The following is an 18708-nucleotide window of genomic DNA, read 5'->3' on the forward strand; positions in this document are numbered from 1 at the left end:
AGCTGTGTTCTAATTGGACACGGCACATCCTTCGCTAGAACGCAGAATCCTACTTGTCTTTGCACCTTCCTCCATACAGCACCTTCTTCCTGAAACCCCATTCTCTGATCCAGTCTACCAGAGCTCCCCTTCAGTCCCACAGGCAATTCTGGTATTTCAAAATCTGGTTTTGTCCCAAATCGGAACAAAGTCAAAAATCTCAATTTTTTTTTTTTCAAAATGAAATATTCCAAAAAGTTTTGCATTGACTGACCAACACATTTCATTTTGACGTTTATAATTTATAGTCAAAATGTAATGTACCATAATTCAAAACAAAACATTTCATTGACTTTCCATGAAAACGTTGATAAAATGATGCATTCTCATGAAACGTTTTGGTTGTGTGGAATCAGCATTTTTCAACAGAAAACTGTTCCATTGGAAAAAAATTTGACCAGCTCTACCTCTTACAAAAAGCCTATAAAGCCCATCCCTCACCCAGCCTTCCCTACACAGAGGTTTAGCTAATCCACAGATGACCTCAAAACACTGTACATTCCAAATTTGAAAGAAGTTTTTAAAACATGGCCCCAGACTTTGACTTATTCTCTTCTACAATTCACTTACCTACGGGGGACTGAGCTAGTTATCAAGTCACTTGAAACAGAATGTGGTGGTTTCTTTAGGCCAAGCTTGGTATAAAGGGAAATAAACACTGAGCTATAAAACATGCGTCTGACGAAGTGGGTATTCACCCACGAAAGCTTATGCTCCAGTACTTCTGTTAGTCTATAAGGTGCCACAGGACACTCTGTCGCTTTGAGCTATAAGAGAACTCAGTGTAGAGATAGGGTTTAACATTATTCTTTGTTACAGTAGCAACTAACATTGGTACTTCATTGTGCTAGGTGCTATACATACACATAGTAAGATGCAGCCCTGGTCCTGAGGAGCTTACGATCTAAATACACATCAGGGAGAAAGGAAGACTTATCCCCATTTTACAGGTAGGGAACTGAGGTATAGAGATACCAGGTAACTTACTCAAGACCACATAAGAGCCAGGATCTGAATCCACATTTCCTGAACTGCAGTCCAATGCCTTAGCCACAAGATCATGCTTCCTCTATAGGACACAGAGGAAAATTCAACCAGCTTTTTTTTTTTTTTTTTTAAACCTGTGTTAGTAATCTGTAACCATCCGTTTCCTGATTGCTGTGTATCCCCAAACTCTGGGGAAATTCAGATCTGTACTTTGCTGCTTGGGGTGACATTTTCAGAAGTGCCTATGCTAATTAGGAGCCTGTGGTATACGAGGACTATGTTGGAACTGCAAGCTTTAAAGGCAGAGGGTTTTCCTGTTCCTGCTTCAAGGCTCGGGGGCTCTGTAGGGAAGCAGGCAATTATCAAAGGCAGTCTTCAGAAAAGCCAGCCTCGAGTAAGACTGGGTTAGTTGTGGCTCTCTGTTTTAAGGAGTAGCCTGTTTTGTGTCTCTCTGTTTTGGGGTTCTTGTGTGTTTGGGTTCTGAATTCCAAGAAATAAAGGAGTGTTATGTTGCAGCTTTCCAGCAAGAATATTTTTTTATCTAAGTTCTCTTTGTGTATGCCATGAACATAACAGAGCTCTTACGCCATTTTCAAAAATTACTTAGTGAAATTTTGCTTCTGGTTCCTCTTCTAGTTTACAGTTGGTGCAAGATGCTTCTCCCCACAAGAGTTTCCCAAATGCTCTGCTGTGCTTACAATGGTTGCAGTTTCCTGCCTTCTAACATTGTTCCTCTCATGCCTTCAAGAGCAAAATCATGTATTTGGACAGCAAAGATATTTGGAATCCAAAAAACAAAACAGATGGTGGCTCCCTGGAAGCTGCTGTTCAGTTCAAGCATTTCTCCAGTATCTATTGCCTCGTTTACATTGTCTGCCCCTGGTCTTGGATGGTGCAACAGGACTTCAGCTTTTGGAAACCAGATATTGCTTTAGCTCTTGTCACTCGCTGTGTCTGGTATCTAAACACGACCTGAAGATTACCAAGTGCATTACAAGTATTAAATCTCTCAGCATTCCTCTCAAGTAGCATTGGTTATGTTAGATCCGTTATACAACTGGAAACCGGCACCAGGAAGGATTAAGGATAAATTCCTCACTCAGGTGTGTGTGATTTCCATTGGGAGTTAGTGGGAGCCATGCACAGGTATCCATGGGTAGGGTTTGGCTCTGCAAGCTGCCTTCAAGTCTCACCATACAGCAATCCTTTGGCAAAGCTAACAGAGCCAGAAGTGCCCATTCCCAGTCTTATTCTAACCACTAAAAGGCACAGGGCCCTTGGTTCAGTTACTCAGTGCATTACTCAGTGTCAGGAGAAAATCTATTGAAGTCTAACTGGCTGTTTTAAAAGTCAGTTTAAAAATCAGGCCCGTTGGGGCAAGTAATGACCTCAAATACAATGGTATAAAGCCAGAGCTGTTAGTCACTCTGGTTTAATGCCTGGCTGGAAGGCACTCAGATACAGCGGCGATGTGCACAGTCTAAGCACCTATATAGAATGGAATAGAGTAACTCTATTTCCAGCAGTAGATCTAATCAAGGGGAGGATTTTCCAAAGTGCCTAGATGGTGCGGGAGTGAAAGTCCCATTGAAAGTCAATGAGATTTAGGCTCTTCTGAAACCTACAGCAGGATAATTTAGGGGATTTGGGCCTATTCCAGGTTGATAAATGTAATGGATTTTTTTTTTAAAGCTATAAACTTAACCACTCCATCTGAAAACAACTCAGGTTCCTCTGACTGCCCTTTCGCTCAAGCTTTGTCTAAAAGCATCGGATTTTTCCAGAGGGTATGGAAATGGGAACATAAAATGATGTCATCTACAGAATGGTGTATTTCTATGGTAGTTATTGCTTCAAAGGCTTTCCAGCAGCACCCTCTTTCCCATGCACCCCATCACCCCCCATACATTAGCAATTCCAGGAAGGCACTAGATCACGAAAGCAAAGCTAGAAGCGCCCTCTAGTGGCTGAAGACTAATCACTGCAGGTCTGCACTGTGATCGCAGTCCTAGGCGAATAAGAATTTATTTTGCACAAGATTGCAACTCTAAAAAACAAAACAAAAAAAACCTCCGTTGCAAAACATATGAAGAGATTGGCCTGACTCCCTCAGTTGCAAATCCAGTGGGCAATTCAAAGTGCCCCAGCAAAATTATAAGTAAAATAAATAAAGCCATGAGCTCACTTGATGGCAGTTCAGTGGCAGATGTGACATAAGTTGGATGTCTCCGCCCAGTTTATACTTTGGGGGTCCTGATCAAGTTCTTAATGGGTGAGCAGCTGTGTCACAAAGGCCACCTTCCTCACCGCATGTCTAAGGAGGAGGCGCATGGATCAGCTGGGAAAAATGGGGAAAGCTTGTAATGATACATGTGCATTAGTTTCCGGGGGGGTCAATCGAGCAACTGTTGCCAGAAACAATTGACTTGAAGAATTAAGAATGAGGAATGTGGTGCGGTGTACAGGGGGATTGGTGCTGTACACTTAGGCCCAAGTCCTCAAAGATAATTTATGTTCCTAACTTCCACTGATTTCAATGTAAGATAGGAGCCTGAATACCTCTGAGAATCTGGGCCTTCCTGTGCATGGCTAAGTTTAGGGATCTGCATCTTGCTTAATACTAAAGGAGAATACATGGACAGCTGGTCTGATCCAACTCTCACACCAGTTGGACTATACGGGCTACTTTCTGGTTTATGTCAGTGCAAGAGGAGAGGTTTGGGTCCACTATGTATGCAGACTGCAGGAAGGCCAGCAGAGCAGCTTGGGATCATGACCATGTCACGCTGGATGGTGTGATGAGACAGCAGCTTTAAGGCAGCTGGGTTTCAGGTCTTCCCTGCCTCGAGGGTATTGCTGCGTAACACTAACAAGGGGTGAAGGGGACAAGCAGAGAGTTTTTGTGATATTCTATGATTAGAGAATACCGAGAAGAAGAACCAGACTGCAGTGGAAAGAGGTGTCTATCACCAGAGTCCCTGCCTCATGGGGATGGGGCAAGGAGAGGAATAAAAAAGGAGAAGTGTGGTCTAGTCGTTAGTTCAAGAACTCTTGGGTTTAATCCCCAGCTCTGATCCCGATCCAGTGCGTATCCTTGGCCTCCAAAGGCACCATGTTCAATGAGCGTCTCAGGTTTTGCGTGCCTGACGTGGCCGCCTGAGCCTGATTCAAAGATACCGAGCAATGGCAGCTCCCGTCTCTAAAAATCAGGCGTAAAGTTTCTCAAGTTGGGCATCCGCAATCCACAGCCACTTCTTAAATTGTTGGTCTCCCCCTCTTTGTGCCTCTTTGTGCCTCAGTTTATCCTTCAGGAAAACAGAGAGCAATGCCTGGGCTGGAGCCGAGCCTCAAGTCTAGTAAACCACCATCCAGCAGCTCAAAGCAGGGAGCTGCTCCAATAGGCAGGGCTTTGATTTGGTCCATTATAGAGACAGGAGTCAGTTCTAAGTCTGCGATCAGGGCTCAGATCCTGAACCCACTCAGAGTTGGGGGTGGTTCAGATCAGAGTTTTGATTCAGGCATCGTCGGACGTTGTGTGACTTAATTAGCATGTAGGAAGCACTCAGCTGTAGGGCCTTTCATCTGATCGTCTCCACGGGAAGCACCATTACAATGACACAAAGCAGAACACTGACTCCCCACTGAATAGGAAATGCCATAAAACAAGGCACTATGGGTAGGGCTACATTGCAGTGCGGGGTATGAATGGCAGCTCGTGTAGTTGGACTGCCCAGCTGTACAATAACTAGCTCACTAAAATCAGAAGTGGGGCTGCTTTAGCACTGGCTTCAGTACCAGCTGCCCTAGCGAGTATGTACCTAGAGGAGACAGACGGCTTGTGCGGCCCACACTACAGTGTCTTCGCTGCTATTTTTAGGCAGCTAGCTATTGTATAGTTACCACGGGTACATTTACACCAGCTGCTGTTCGCACCCCTGACTGCAATGTAGACTTACCTTAGGGTTAGGGACACCCATGCTCTGGGTGTTCCAAAACCTCAGACTGTCAGAAGTTGGGACCGGACAACAGAGAAAGGATCACTTGATAAATTGTTCTGTTTTGTTCATTCCCCCTGAAGCACCTGGCTCCAGCAACTGTTGGAAGACAGGATCCTGGGCTAGATGGATCATGGGTCTGACGCAGTACAGCCGTTTTTGTGTTACCAAGGGAAATATTCCAACAGTTGAGCAGTGAATTGTTAAAGAGGTGATTCATCATTAGAAGAACTATAGCGTACCTGGCAAAAACAGAAATAAAGACAGTCTCTGCACCAAAGGCCCCAGAGTCTAAAAGAGACATTACAGTAGTTTTTTTTTTTTTTTTTTTCCTAAATCTGAAAAGTCGGTGGAGTTGAGAGGCTGGGAGATGTGGTTACATGTCTGAGATTGGTACATCTTGGCAGTGTCAAGTAGTAAGCTGTACTGGTAATTAACTAGGAATTCCCATCTCTTTGGGTTGAGTGTGATCCCATGAATACTCTTCCGGATAGCCCAGGGTGTAATTTCTTGACAGGCTCAGACGCATTTATTAATGTGGGATTCTAGAAAAATAAGTAATTAAACATAGAATGAATTGGAAGAGAAAAATCTGCTTGCTTGCTAGCTGCAAACTAGTGAAGCGGTGGGATGTAATTAAACCCGGCACCCTGTCACCATGGCTCTGTGTGAGATTTATAACTCAGCCTTGGCTCTTAACAGTGCATCCAAAAATGGGCGAGAAAAGAAAGTGATCCGTACCCTGCTTGGGTCACTGGATGCCAAGTATGGCTTTGCAGGAATTTTTTAATGATGATTTTCTTAAGTGAAATGCCTTTAAATGGGATTAACGAAAAGTAGGATAACTCTTTTAGCAGCCAGTGGCATCAGAGGCTAGTCCTGGCCTGTGACCTTTCATATCCCAGAGTCAGGTCAGATGATAGGGGTCAAGGGATAGACTTCGATCTCTTCCCAGCACTATTATCACGCGTGTATTGCAATAACTAACATTGGTTGCTGCCCACTAGTAATTTTCTTTGTGCTCAAAACTGTATAGCAAACCAGTTTGTATACTCTCACAGGCACATCTGTGTCTTGTCTGTGACTCTCTGTCCATCCATCTGTATTTATAAAGTATCTGTCACTGAGGTATCTAAGCACAGAGAAATGCTCTTTATGCCATAAATACTGCCTGGGGTCTAAGCTCAAATATTACAAAGAGAAAAGGGAATCAGCCTGTTAGAAGAAGAGCAGGGGGACCCAGAGGCAGATTGAGTAGACGGGATTCTTTATTGCGGTATTTGTTCCCCTCAACCCAATTGTCGAGTAAGCACTGAGTTAATTACATCACACTTCTTTATTTACGTTAATATGTAAATACCCACACTTAATACGACACCCCCAAAACCCTTATTCGATAATACGAACACCCATATAATGAATATTAATAGCTATATACTGAATATCATTATACCCGCCCCTGTTTACAGCATTAAGCATATTATACAGAAATTTTTACCGTGAAACTACATTTCTTTGAAGTAATTACAGTCACATGTTCCCTTAATCAGCAGTTCACAGGGGAGGGAGGAAGGGCCATGACCCCGAGCTCATCTATGTAGCTGGGAAAGGAAGGGAGGGGGAGGATAACACTTCTTTACTCAAAGGGTATTCTTTAAACAACCACATTCCTTATGCAGCTGCAACGCTTATCTATCCTTAACAAGCAGAAGGGAAAAGGATGGCTGTGTGCCTGTGCCTTTCTCCCTACTACATGGTGCCTGCCTCTGCCTCACTTCCTAATACCATGATAGCAGTCACCTGGAGTAGGTTTTTACTTAACTCTTACATACCCCAACACAGCTGTACAGAGTCTGATTAGAATTCTGCTCTCATATCCCCAGCTAAAGTGACAAAACCCGGTCGGGGTTGCACAAACTGGGCTCTCAGGGTTGATACCCTGCCAAGCCCTGCTGTATTGCTTGAAGATTGGGGTTTTGGTCTTCCTCTCACAGAGCACTGGAGTGGTGAAACAGCCTACTCCTACCAAAGCAGCTGCTGTACTGGAGGCAATGGCATAGACACCCCCTAGGCTAAAAATAGGTCAGGCTAGCCAGCAGTCCACACTGGATAAAATGCCCCATAACATACAGAGTATGGACGCTAGAGACCGCCAGTGCTTTGTGGGCTCTAAGAATACACTGGCTGGAAACAGGAATTTCTGTTCTGAGGGAAATTCTGACACTTAATTTTTTTCCGTTCCAAATTGGAACAAAAGCCAGAATTTTAAAAATTCCCCCAAAACATTAATTCAGAACTATTTTTATTCAGGATAATCAAATCACCTTGTTTCAAAGCTGTCAAAACATGTAGTTTTAACTTGATCATTTTAATACATGCTGGTTTGACTTTTACATTCAATTAAAATACTGAATACAGAATATTTAAATCCGTATGTTATGATATTCAAACTGAAATGCATCGAAACACTCCTGTTGAAACAAAAGGTTTTTACTTGATTAAAACCTTTTGACATTATCAAAATGAGACAGTCGAAATGATTCTTTTTAGATTTTTTTTTCCCATGGAAAATCTTGTTGAGATTGACATGTTCCCGTGAAACGTTCTGATTTTGATTAAACTGCATTTTTGGCAGACCACTGCTCAGATTTTTTTTTTTTTTTTTAGCAGCTCCAGACCTACCGCAGATCTTCCTGACGTGGGGGAGGAGCTGTTCTGGCTCTCAGCTGTTGCCCCACGTCTCCCAAGGCTGGGGGAAGTGTCTCCCGCACCCACCCCTCGAAGACACTAGGAGAAATGGCATCTGCAAGGCATATAATCTGTACCTAGTTAAGACTTGTTTTATGAATTGTACCTGTGGAGCAATTATGGGGGTAAGGGTAGGATGGGAGGAGAAAGGGAATTGCTGGGTCCTGGTGGGAACCTAGGGCTGTGAAAACTGCATCGACCAGTGTTTGCAGCTCTAAGTTGGCCACAAGGTAAATCAGAGCCTGACTCCACCCTGGCTTCTCGTGGGTTTACGGTTCTGCTTTAAGAGGTTTATTATCCTTAATCGTAGCTGATAGTCTGCTCTTCCTGTGGGCTCAGGTCTCGTGTTACAGAGAGAGCAAGATACAGTCCAGCCTTGGCTTGCCTATCCTAGAGCAGAAAGTTACCCTGAGCAATTAGCCTTGTAGCACAGTGAGCTCTGCCAGTAAAATCCCAGCATTCAGGAAGAGCCTGGAATCGAATGAGAAACATTCTTCAAGTCTCATGAATTATCATCTACCTTCAGAGCAACAGCCTTCACCGGAACTTCTCTGTGTCACAGCCTCAGATACCCACGGGGGGCGGGGAGTTTTCTGTTGTGGCTTTGAGCCTGGATTTCAGAAGGTGAGGGAGCGTTGCAGATAGAGGCAGGCTGTTCCTAGCCTGACGGGCACAGTAGCTGTGAGCTCTGAGGCGAAGTGGGAATTGTTCAACGGCTAGATTCACGGGGCCCTTTCTGGGACTAGGGCCTGAATCAGAGGCATTGAGCTTCTGTGAGTTCCCCTGGAAGCGGTGGTATTTAGCACCTTCGTGCAGGGCTGGGTTAACTCTCCCGTGGGCCCAGGGCTATTAGATTTTGTGGGACCCCTGGGAGGTTGGAGTGGGCTCAGGGCTGGGGCAGTAGATTGGGGTATGGGAGGGGGTGCAGGGTGCAGGCTTCGGCCAGGAGGCGCTTACCTCGGGCGACTGTAAGTAGGGCTAAGGCAGGATCCCTGTCTGCCCTGGTTACGTGCTGGTCTGCTCCCCGAGGTGGCCGGCATGTGCCCACAGGCACTGCCCCTGCAGCTCCCATTGGCCACGGTTCCTGGCTGCAGCCCCTAAAGCCCTTGCATTAATCCGGACTTGCCTTCGTGCTGATTGTTCTGTGCTTCCCCCCCCAGTTATTGCTAGACAGTTCTGAGGTGTATTTCATTTCTGAGCCATAGGAACTAATGGAGCCATCTTAAACCTGGGCTCGATCCTGAGTTCTTCCCATCAGCTTCAGAATCAGGCACTTTAAAGGCTGTGATTCAGCAAAGTACTTCAGCAGGTGTTTAAGGGCGTTACTGAATTGGGCCTTTTTCAGTAGTTAGCCAGGCAATCAAAGAACCATTAGGATACCTGAAAGTGGCTCAGTATTAAATGCAAGAACAGAATTTCCTCTTTCTTTCCCTCCCCTATTCTCAGCAGCCTCCCCCCTCCCAAGTTTCTGTCTCTTCTCATTGCGCTAAATTACAGAAAATACCTTCCTTAGCAGGTAAATACAATCTTTGTTGCTGGTATCGTACAAATACACCCACTGCTCCTTTGAACCAGTGTCTGACATCATGTGAAGTTTGATGTGATTCAAAGATTCGTCCCCTTGGTAAGCAGTATTGTGCTGAGGATGTCTGGTTATCTCAGTTAGTGAAATTGCAGGTGTTAGGAAGAAGCCTGTGTTTGACTGTCTACACCACTGGTCTTGGGCAAGCGTTGCACTTGGACTTTCAGCACAGCCTTCTACCACTTCAGCTAAAGGAATAACTCCATTAGCCAGCAGTAGGCCTTGATCCTCCCTGTGGACTTGCCACCGGAGGGGGATGTGATATGTACTTTACAAGCGAGTGACAATTAGATTTTTCTCCTGATAAGACAAACAGGGATTGTCATTTCCTTATGTAACCACATCGAGGTTGATCTCTACTATGTCCAAGTGCATCGCTGTTATAATTTGTACAATGCTCACTTTGGGTCCATCATTCACAGCGTTTGGGATGTACAGTGTGTGAATTTCTTAGCAGTGGGACAACTTCAAACTCATTGGGAAGTTGGATTCGTGCAGGAGGCTGAAACTCCAGATGCTTATCTGGAATTTATCTCATGAGCTGGAGCCTTCAAAATTGGACTGGAAATAAGATAACAGGCTTTTTTGCAAGATTTCCAGCTCTTCCACTAGTCAAGGCAGAATTATTACAAAGAGACCATTTCTTGGAGTATTTCCAAATCCCAACTAGTTCCAAAAAGAACAGAAACCATGGAGAAGGAAAAAAACTTCACTGAACTTTTTCAAACCTGATTCTGTTCAGATGTTTGGATGAAGATGCAGTTTGGTCCTTTTATTGAAATCAGTTAGCTCCTTCTTAGTAACTTGGAGCCTGATCCTTAGATGCCCCAAGACCCTACAACTTCCACTGAAGTAGGGAAAAATATGTGACAGAGACACAAGATTCAGATGCACCTCGAAACCAGTGATATACCTAAGATATATGAAGATATTTGCATCCTCTGGACAGACAACTTAAACTCCTTCAGAGATTTCCACCACAACGTCAACAGCCATCACCCCTCCATTAAACTCTTTCTAACGCTCCCAACAGCAGCATCAACTCCCTGGACACCACGATCAGCTTCAGCAGTGGAACCCTACAGACAACCCTATACAAGAAACCCACAGATCACCACACCTACCTTCATAGATCCGATACCCACCCCAAACACACCATAAAATCTGTTATCTATGGCCAGGCACTCCGATATGACAAAATGTGCTCCAAGGAGAAAGTCCGGGATATACACCTTAACACACTCAAAACAGCCTTCACCAGACAAGGGCACTCCATCAGCCTATCACAACGTGTGGTGCACCTCATCCAGTGCACTAAACACCCCAATAACGATGTGGGTGAAACCAGACAATCACTACACTCTCAAATGAACTTGCTCAGTAAAATGCTAAAAGTCAAAAACACCCTATCTCCTGTGGGGGATCTCTCTTCACAAAGAGGTCAGCTATAGAGTAATCAATTAGTTCCCATCCTTAAAGGAAACATGCACAACGCTTTCAAAGGATGAGCCTAGGAGCTAAAATAAATAACTTTATTAAGACCATGATTTATAGTGCCTAGCAAAGACACTGGATTTATGGCTTCTTATAACAATCTGTTACCCTCTGACCCCCCCTTTTTGTCTATGGCTACACTTCACCTTGAATGGTCTCTTAGTATATGCCCTAACTACTTATGCTAAACTATCTGTTCGACCTTGTATTTAGCTGTAACTCTCGGAATACCTTTCCCAAACCTGAAGAGGAGCTTTGTGTAGCTTGACAGCTTGTCTCTCACACCACCGGTCCAATAAAAGAGATCATCTCACCCACCTTGTCCCACGAGATTCATGAGGCAGTCTGGGGCAAGCTAGTGGAGTCGAAAGAACGAGGAAGGCAATTTAGGCCAGATTGATGAAACGCCAGGGGAAAATGTTTGAGGCTTATTAGTGTTTCATTTCTTTGCAGATGAAACACATGCATCTACGGTGCAGCAAAGAGTGGGCCATGTTATTGATTAAGGGCCTGATTTTCAAAAGGATTTAGGCATCTAAACATAGAGATGGGGTACATAATGAGATTTTCAAAAGCACTTAATTGGGACTGTTTGTGGAGTAAGATGCCATTCAACTTGAGTAAAGGTATCAGAGTCTGGCTCACGAAGGGTGGTTTTGAAGCTCTTTGTGAAGCACAATTTTGTTTCCAATCACATAGAGCGATCGGTGTGGCCTAACACAATGTATAGGATGGGCTGGTGTTTTGCTCAAGCAGAATTTATCAAAAAGGTGATTGCTCCATTACGTTTATTATGAAGCTCCAAACTTTTGGAGCTGATCTAATAAGCTTAGCTGAGCTGGAAATGTTATCCAGTATCCCAGTGAGCACTCATCAAAACTACAGCAGCAGAGAGAGCTGTTCTCTCTGAAATACTTACTCTGTCGAGCTTCCGAAGAATTCTGCCACGTTTAGCTCTTTACGGGAAGCCTATCAAGAGTGCACTTTGCTCTACGCTGAGGAGAACAGAGGCGCAGAAACAAATGCGTCTCAAATGTTGTGCCGTATAAGAGGGCACTAGTTCCAAACAACTGGGAAGCAGTAGAATTCTGTTGGCTCAGCCATGTCTTGGGGCCAGATTCTCCGTGCTTGTCAATCGGTGCAGCTATTTACCTCAGTGGAGTGACACCAATTTACATCAGCTGAGGAGCTAAGGAACTGGTACAGCTGCCTGACAAGGTTGGCCTGGCGGATATTTGAAAATGGATAGCTTGGCTGGATGCCACAGATAGCTCCGTGTTCTTCTGGGGCTCTTATAGCCTGGCAGGGGCTATTGAATCTTTTCTGGCCGATCACCTTTGTTTTTAATATACCGTGCGGCCTGTTCCTTCACGGCATTGCACGGGGAGTAAGTCATTTACACCCGTGTCAGGAGGGTGTGAAAATCAACTACTCCGCCGTAGAGACTCTGGCACTGTGTCTGTGCAAGTGGCTGCTGTGTTTTATGCAGCTTGCTGTCAAGTCTGCGTGGCATACACTCTTAATGGATCATGATTGCAGTCTGTAATCACCCAAGTTCCACACCAGTGTGGTTAATTTCAGGGCCAGATGTTATCCTGTAGGTTCGGAATGACTGTGTGTGTTTTGCATAACAGAAAATTGTATGATTGAATAAAAGCTCAAAGCAGTGAGCAAACTTCCCGACAGCATGAATTATACGTAGCATTATTCTTCCTAACCTCTGCCACAAAGATGTGTTTAATTAAACCTCAGGTGCCACGCAGTAATGGCATCAGAATCTCAGCATTGCAGCAAACACCTAAAGGTAAGAAATGAGTAAAGGTTTTAAGCAAACAGTTTCTTACGTTTTTAGGTGGGAGCCAAATCTCAGCAGGCCGAACTTGTGGGACATTGCTTCCGGATGAGAGATGCAGCGTGCGCTTTGTGTGGATGTTCTGAAGTGGAATACAACCCTGATTTTCTGGAGGTGAGGAACAGTGGCTCCCAGGAGCTTTGGGGTGGGGGGAGGGCATAATTTGGGGTTCAGGAAATAGAGGGGATCTGAGCTGCAAGGCCACAATTTGTGCCCTGGATTCCCCCTTCCAAGTAACGTAAGTTTTGCCGACATAAGTCGTAGTGAAGATATGGTCTGACTCTCTGTTTAGAAAAGTCCCCAGACAGTCAACGCAGGCTTGCTTAGAATGTCAAGTGTTCTGCTCTCGTTGCCCAGCCTTAGCAGCTACATAAAGTAATTAATACAGCACAGAGGAAGATGGGTTCATGAACTCAGCAGTGCATTCTGTTCTCCGGGTTCCTGTGAAGCTGTCACACATCTATTACTTACATTTCAGGACATTAATATCAGTAGAAGCGAATTTTAATTGTCATTAGAAGTGTGATGCAATTAGAACTTACTAATTACAGTGGCCTAGATATTCATGGAGACTGAATAGTGCAGTTCAAGCCTCCACAACGTCCACATATTTTTCCTTCTTGTACTTTTCTAGCGGGGGGAATTCAAGCCGTCATATTTCAGAACTCACTGCAGGGAACGATGGTGGGTTTAAAATAAACAGTGACTGCATTAGCCAGCTGCTACCTTTTCTCATCTTCATTCTCACCTTTTGATTTACTGATGCCAAAGGCCTTCGAACACATCAGTGAGGTGTGGTTGATATTTGAAGGAGCTCTCCCATAGTCCAGGAAGCAGGTGATGCTCCTTGACAGACGAAGTATGGAGCAACCACTAATTGCTCCATGGTTAAAGTGGCAGCTAAATTTCTGTTTTCAAGCTGAATTTTGCTTCCCCCTTAACATCCACCTACTCAGATAATTTGAAAACTGGTTTGCCATTTCCAGAAGTGGGGTAGAGTTTTGGTGCAGATCTAAGGCCATTTGGTCAAGGTATTCTCAGTGGGTGAACGCTGTGACTGAAGTCAACAGCTGAGGATCTATCTCACAATTGCTACTGATCGCATTTAAAGTATGGACACCAAAACCTAACTGGTAAAATGCACATATTTGTAACGAATGAATGTATCTTTGCAGCTGATCCAGACAATGTCAAAAACCTCAAACTATTCCTAAATAATACTCTCACCACATGGGAGTGGACGAGCAAAGGCAGTGCTGCAAAAACTTAGCCTGGTCCTGTTTGTGTGAAGGAATGAAACTAACAAGAAGGAGCAAAAGGGAGCGGCTGCAAAGCACTTTGTTTATTAAAAAGACCCGGGCTAGCAAAATAGCATCCATGATCTTGATACAGGGCATTTCTGGGAGCACGAACCACTAGCTAGGGTTAATCGACTCTCCCAGGTGGTCGCTAACCCTCTGCTTTGACTGTGTTGGTGTTTAATGAACAGCCATGCAAATCAAGCATGCAAAGATTCAGCTAAACTGGCAATGCATCAGTAAAGCAGAGTCTCTTCGCTGTGTGCTCATCCAAGCCTTTACAAACATGTTTTTGATCAGCCCATTGTAGCTAGGCAGCATGTGCCATTTGCTTTTTTTAGTACAACACTCCTGCAGATCCATCCTCGTTTTCTAATCACAAGCAGTCATTTGAAAACATATCCAGTCACCCTCCACTCCATATATGGCATCTTTCTGCCAAATTTCTCATTGTCTTTAGTCATTGGGTCCCTGGGGTCTGTCCCTGCCTATGTGTTACATGTCCTTTGACAATTCACTTAGGGCAAACTTTCTTCCCAGCATTCAGCCTGGGTGAAATTCATCCCTGTTCAGAAGGCCATGAGGGCTTAAATGGTGAATAGACCTCGTGCTGGCTCTGAGCAGGGCTGACTGTACACTACGGAGGTCGGGTGATTCCCCTCCCCACCTGCTCAGGGAGAGAATGACCGATGTTGCTTGCTATGTGTCTTAGAGTAACACCTGCTTTTCTCCACTGCCACAAACTAGATGTTGCTCCTCTTTAACCCTGTGCAGCTTGTGACGTTGTGCAGCAAGATTGTTAGCTAGCACGTAACCCTAGAATCGTTAGTACTGTATCCACTGTGGGGCTGTGATCAGTGCTTCAGAAACTGTGGGTGGAGCCCTTGCCTACTGCCCCTCAGCACGGCGTATCTGGAGAGCAGTGAGGGGAGCACACAATCTTCCCATTAACCTGTGCACCATAGTCTCTCCACCTCTGAGTAGAATGCTCATTTGCCTCGTGGGGGAGATTTAAGTACAAAGTACTCTGAGCTCATAAGAACATAAGAATGACCTTACTGGGTCAGACCAAAGGTCCATCTAGCCAAGTGTCCTATCTTCCGATAGTGGCCAGTGCCAGGTGCCCCAGAGGGAATGAACAGAACAGGTATTCATCAAGTGATCCATCCCCTGTCACTCATTCCCTGCTTCAGGCAAACAGAGGCTAGGGACACCATTCCTGCCCATCCTGGCTAATAGCCATTGATGTACCTATCCTCCCTGAATTTATCTAGTTCTTTTTTGAACCCTGTTATGGTCTTGGCCTTCACAACATCCTCTGTCAAGGAGTTCCATAGGTTGACTGTGCGTTGTGTGAAGAAATACTTCCTTTTACTTGTTTTAAACTTGCTGCCTATTAATTTCATTTGGTGATCCCTAGTTCTTGTGTTATGAGAAGTAGTAAACAACACTTCCTTATCTACTTTCTCTACACCACTCATGATTTTATAGACCTCAATCAGAGCTCCTCAGACAGAAGGTGCTGTATCAATATCTAAGTATTTTTAGGCCAAACACTGTAAGCCATATTCAATTCTTGCTTGGACAAGACTCTTGTTAAGCCTTAATGAGAGCTTTGACTGAATAATAACTCCAGGGTTTAGCACATAATTACTGGGTCAGATTCATGCCTGGTGTACCTTCACTAGCTCCAGCGGAGCTGCTCCAGGGATAGGTTTGGTGCAGTATCAATTAGAGGGCCATTTTCTACTCATTTTGTATGTGGAATCTCATTTGGCCTCATCTCCATGAAGTACTAATCCAATTTACATTGGATTTTGTAGGGCTGTTTTCTATTTGGTTCATTACAGAAGCGTCTTCGCGGCACCACAATTATGGTTGCGTTGCGTTTCCCTTTAAACGCAGGGTCTAAAGCAGTCTCAAAGAGCTGAATCCAATTGCTCAGTGGCAGCAGAAATATCCCAGTGCAACAAGGGAGGATGCACTTGACTCTGTGAGTGACGTCAGACAAATGAGGTGTCCCTTTTAAAAAGGAGCCATAGAAGGAGTGTGGGGGGGGGGGGAAGGGGGGAATTGGCTCCTTTTGGAGCAAGAGCGTCGTGAGTTTTCAGATCCATGTTACTCAGGATTGACAACAAGTAGCCATTTGAAATTTCCTGCGTCTTTTCTCTGAATGTTGCTTTTGAGGAATGGGGACTAGTGTAAATGTCTAGACCTGGGTGAAATTCGCTTGGTGAATTTCTCAGCAGAGAATCTAAGGAGATTGAAGTGTCCTCTCGAGCAGCCAGGTCTGAGTTTAAGCAGAGTTCCGAGGGTGCTGAGTAGGAAGCCAGGCATCCTTCGTCAACACAGAAGCTAAAAAATACACTGACCAGTGAAAGGAACCCCATGACGCTAATGCACACTCATGATAGTGAGGAAATACGGCACTGGGCAAAGATGAGAACGATTTCAGTTGCAGTACTTGAATGTCTTTATTGTTCCAGCAAAAGTCCTATTAAAAAGCCCGCAGTGGCCCTCCATCTCTTTCTGCATGCACAGGCCAGCATGCAGATTACATTCATGCAGATTACATTTCAGCTTGGAGATTCAGCTATTTAGTGTTTACTTAGCCACTGCTAGAAATTAACGTGGGACTCTTTCTATATTGTTATTATCTTAAAAAAAAAAATAGCAAGTGGAACAGTATGTGCAGTCACAGAAAATTATTCCAGGGCTCTATTCATCAGAGAAGAATCGTTCAGTTCGCCTGAGAGTTAGTGAGTGCGCTTGCTCTGTCTCTCCCTCCTTCCTTTCTTGGAGGCAAATATTAAGCCTGGTTGAGTGAGGCGGGTTGAAAAAACCTGTTTACAATGGATTTGGGATCCAGAGAGCAGAGCTGTTTTTTTGTTTCCACAGGAATTGCATTGTGATGGTTTTATAGCGTGCACATGCTGCACAGATGTGAATTTTCATTCATAAAAATGCCAGGTTTAGCCTCTTTTAGCTGTGTCGTTATCTCAGGAAGCAGCTATTTTCAAAGGCACAAACAAATCCCAAGTGCCGTTTTTTAAGAATACTGGTGTGACGGCTGTCTTCTTAGCTGACAGACTGGGGATTGAACTGGGGACCTTTGCAGCTAAAAGCAATAGTTAAAGTGCCAGGGCTCTGCAGCTGAGGGCTGTAATAGCTGATAGCTGGGGCTGCATAGAGGTTTTTCAGGATTGGGGCAAAATCTGAAACTGAGGGCCGCCCCACCCTTCGAAAAATGATCACTGAGGGAGGCATTTGATGGTTGGACAGTGAGTCCACCTAGCACTCATCCTACAGCGGCTGCTCCTAGGGATGCGGGAACAGTTTTTATAGTGGGGGTGCTGAAGGCAGAAACCATGTGTTTGAGTTGTTGTTACTACTTCAAGGCAGGAGGCGTGGCAGCACCCCTATTTCCTATGGCAGCTCTTGGCCTGTAGGCCTGGGCTCAGCTCCCCACTCCAGGTGTTGTGACCTGGTATGCAGGGTCACAGCTCCATTCAGGTTTGGCCCAGCTGCCTCTCCATCACAGCTATAGATACAGCCAGGCCTAAATTTTTAGAATTCAATTAGTGAGTTTAGGCGGCTCACTTTTTGGTTGCTTAACTTGAGAGAGGCCCAATTTTCCAGAGAGGTGAGCATCTACCCTCTGCAAATGAGGTCCCTTTTAAGGTGTCTGAAGCAGAGCGCACAGAAACGGTGCCAACCAAAATCACTAGTCGCCTCTGGAAATGTAGGCCCCCGGTCTTGGAGTCAAGCTAAGCTTTTCATGCCCACTGCTTTAGACCAGATGTTCTCAAACTGTGGCAGTCTGCGAGTTCCATTCAGGTGGTCCGTGGATAGTTCCCTCTAAGTTGTGCACCTGGGTGGCCACACACAAGCAAATAAAGGGTTACCCACCTAATTAATGGAGCCATACCTGGGCAGCTCCACTAATTAGGTGCCTGTACCCTGGAGAAGACGCACATGTAAGGTGAGGTGGTGGGCCTTGGAGGGAATAGGGGGTAGTTGGGAGGGGGCAGTGGGGTGAGAAGAGGGGGTGGGAGGAAATTAGGGATGTGCAGGGCTGCGGTGACCAGAGAAAGAGGTGGCTTTCCCCAGCTCAGGGCTGGGGCTGCCGGGGAGAGATGGCCCTCCTTCCCAGCTCAGGGGCTGCTGTGGTGCGGGAGAGACCCCCCTCTTTCCTAGCCCCAGCTTGGAGGCTGCCACGGCGGGGGAGAGGGGCACATCCATCGCATTAGAAAGGTAAGACTACTGATATTAAAATATGAGTTGTGTGCTTTTATTTGTAGAACAAAAAAAGTTAATTATTGTTGTGGGTTTTTTATATAGCGCATTTAACCAAAGCGCTTTTCAGTAGTTAGCTAACGGTACAAACAACATTTGGAAAGACCATTAAGTGGTCCGAGACCCTCACCAATTTTCAAGTGGTCCGCAAAAGAAAAAGTTTGAGAACCACTGCTCTAGACCATCCTGGCCCTCAATGAGAGAGGTGTGCATTTACACACACACACACTCACTCTCTCTGCACTGGGATAAACTGAGACCTTTTTCTGGAAAAACCCAGGTGGTAGGGAAGGAGAGAGACCCACCGCCAAATAGTCCCATGTTTAGAGCACCTGGTATGTAGGAGCTCACCTTCAAGTCCCTACTGTGTCTCAGAGCAGAGCCTTTCATCTGAGTGCACTAACCACGGGTCAGCCT

At 45.1% G+C, this 18708-nt stretch overlaps 2 protein-coding genes across 2 annotated transcripts in view; one reads left to right on the top strand and one right to left on the bottom strand.

The window, feature by feature from the left end:
* Positions 1–18708, top strand: part of LOC128832223 (tetraspanin-15-like) — a 527474-nt gene that overhangs the window by 101061 nt on the left and 407705 nt on the right. The gene's annotated exons all lie outside the window — the stretch shown is intronic.
* The window catches only part of TACR1 (tachykinin receptor 1), a 99033-nt gene that overhangs the window by 14093 nt on the left and 66232 nt on the right, over positions 1–18708 (bottom strand). The window lies entirely within an intron of this gene.

The sequence above is a fragment of the Malaclemys terrapin genome, chromosome 2 (assembly GCF_027887155.1).
Source record: "Malaclemys terrapin pileata isolate rMalTer1 chromosome 2, rMalTer1.hap1, whole genome shotgun sequence".
Classification (NCBI taxonomy): domain Eukaryota; kingdom Metazoa; phylum Chordata; order Testudines; family Emydidae; genus Malaclemys; species Malaclemys terrapin.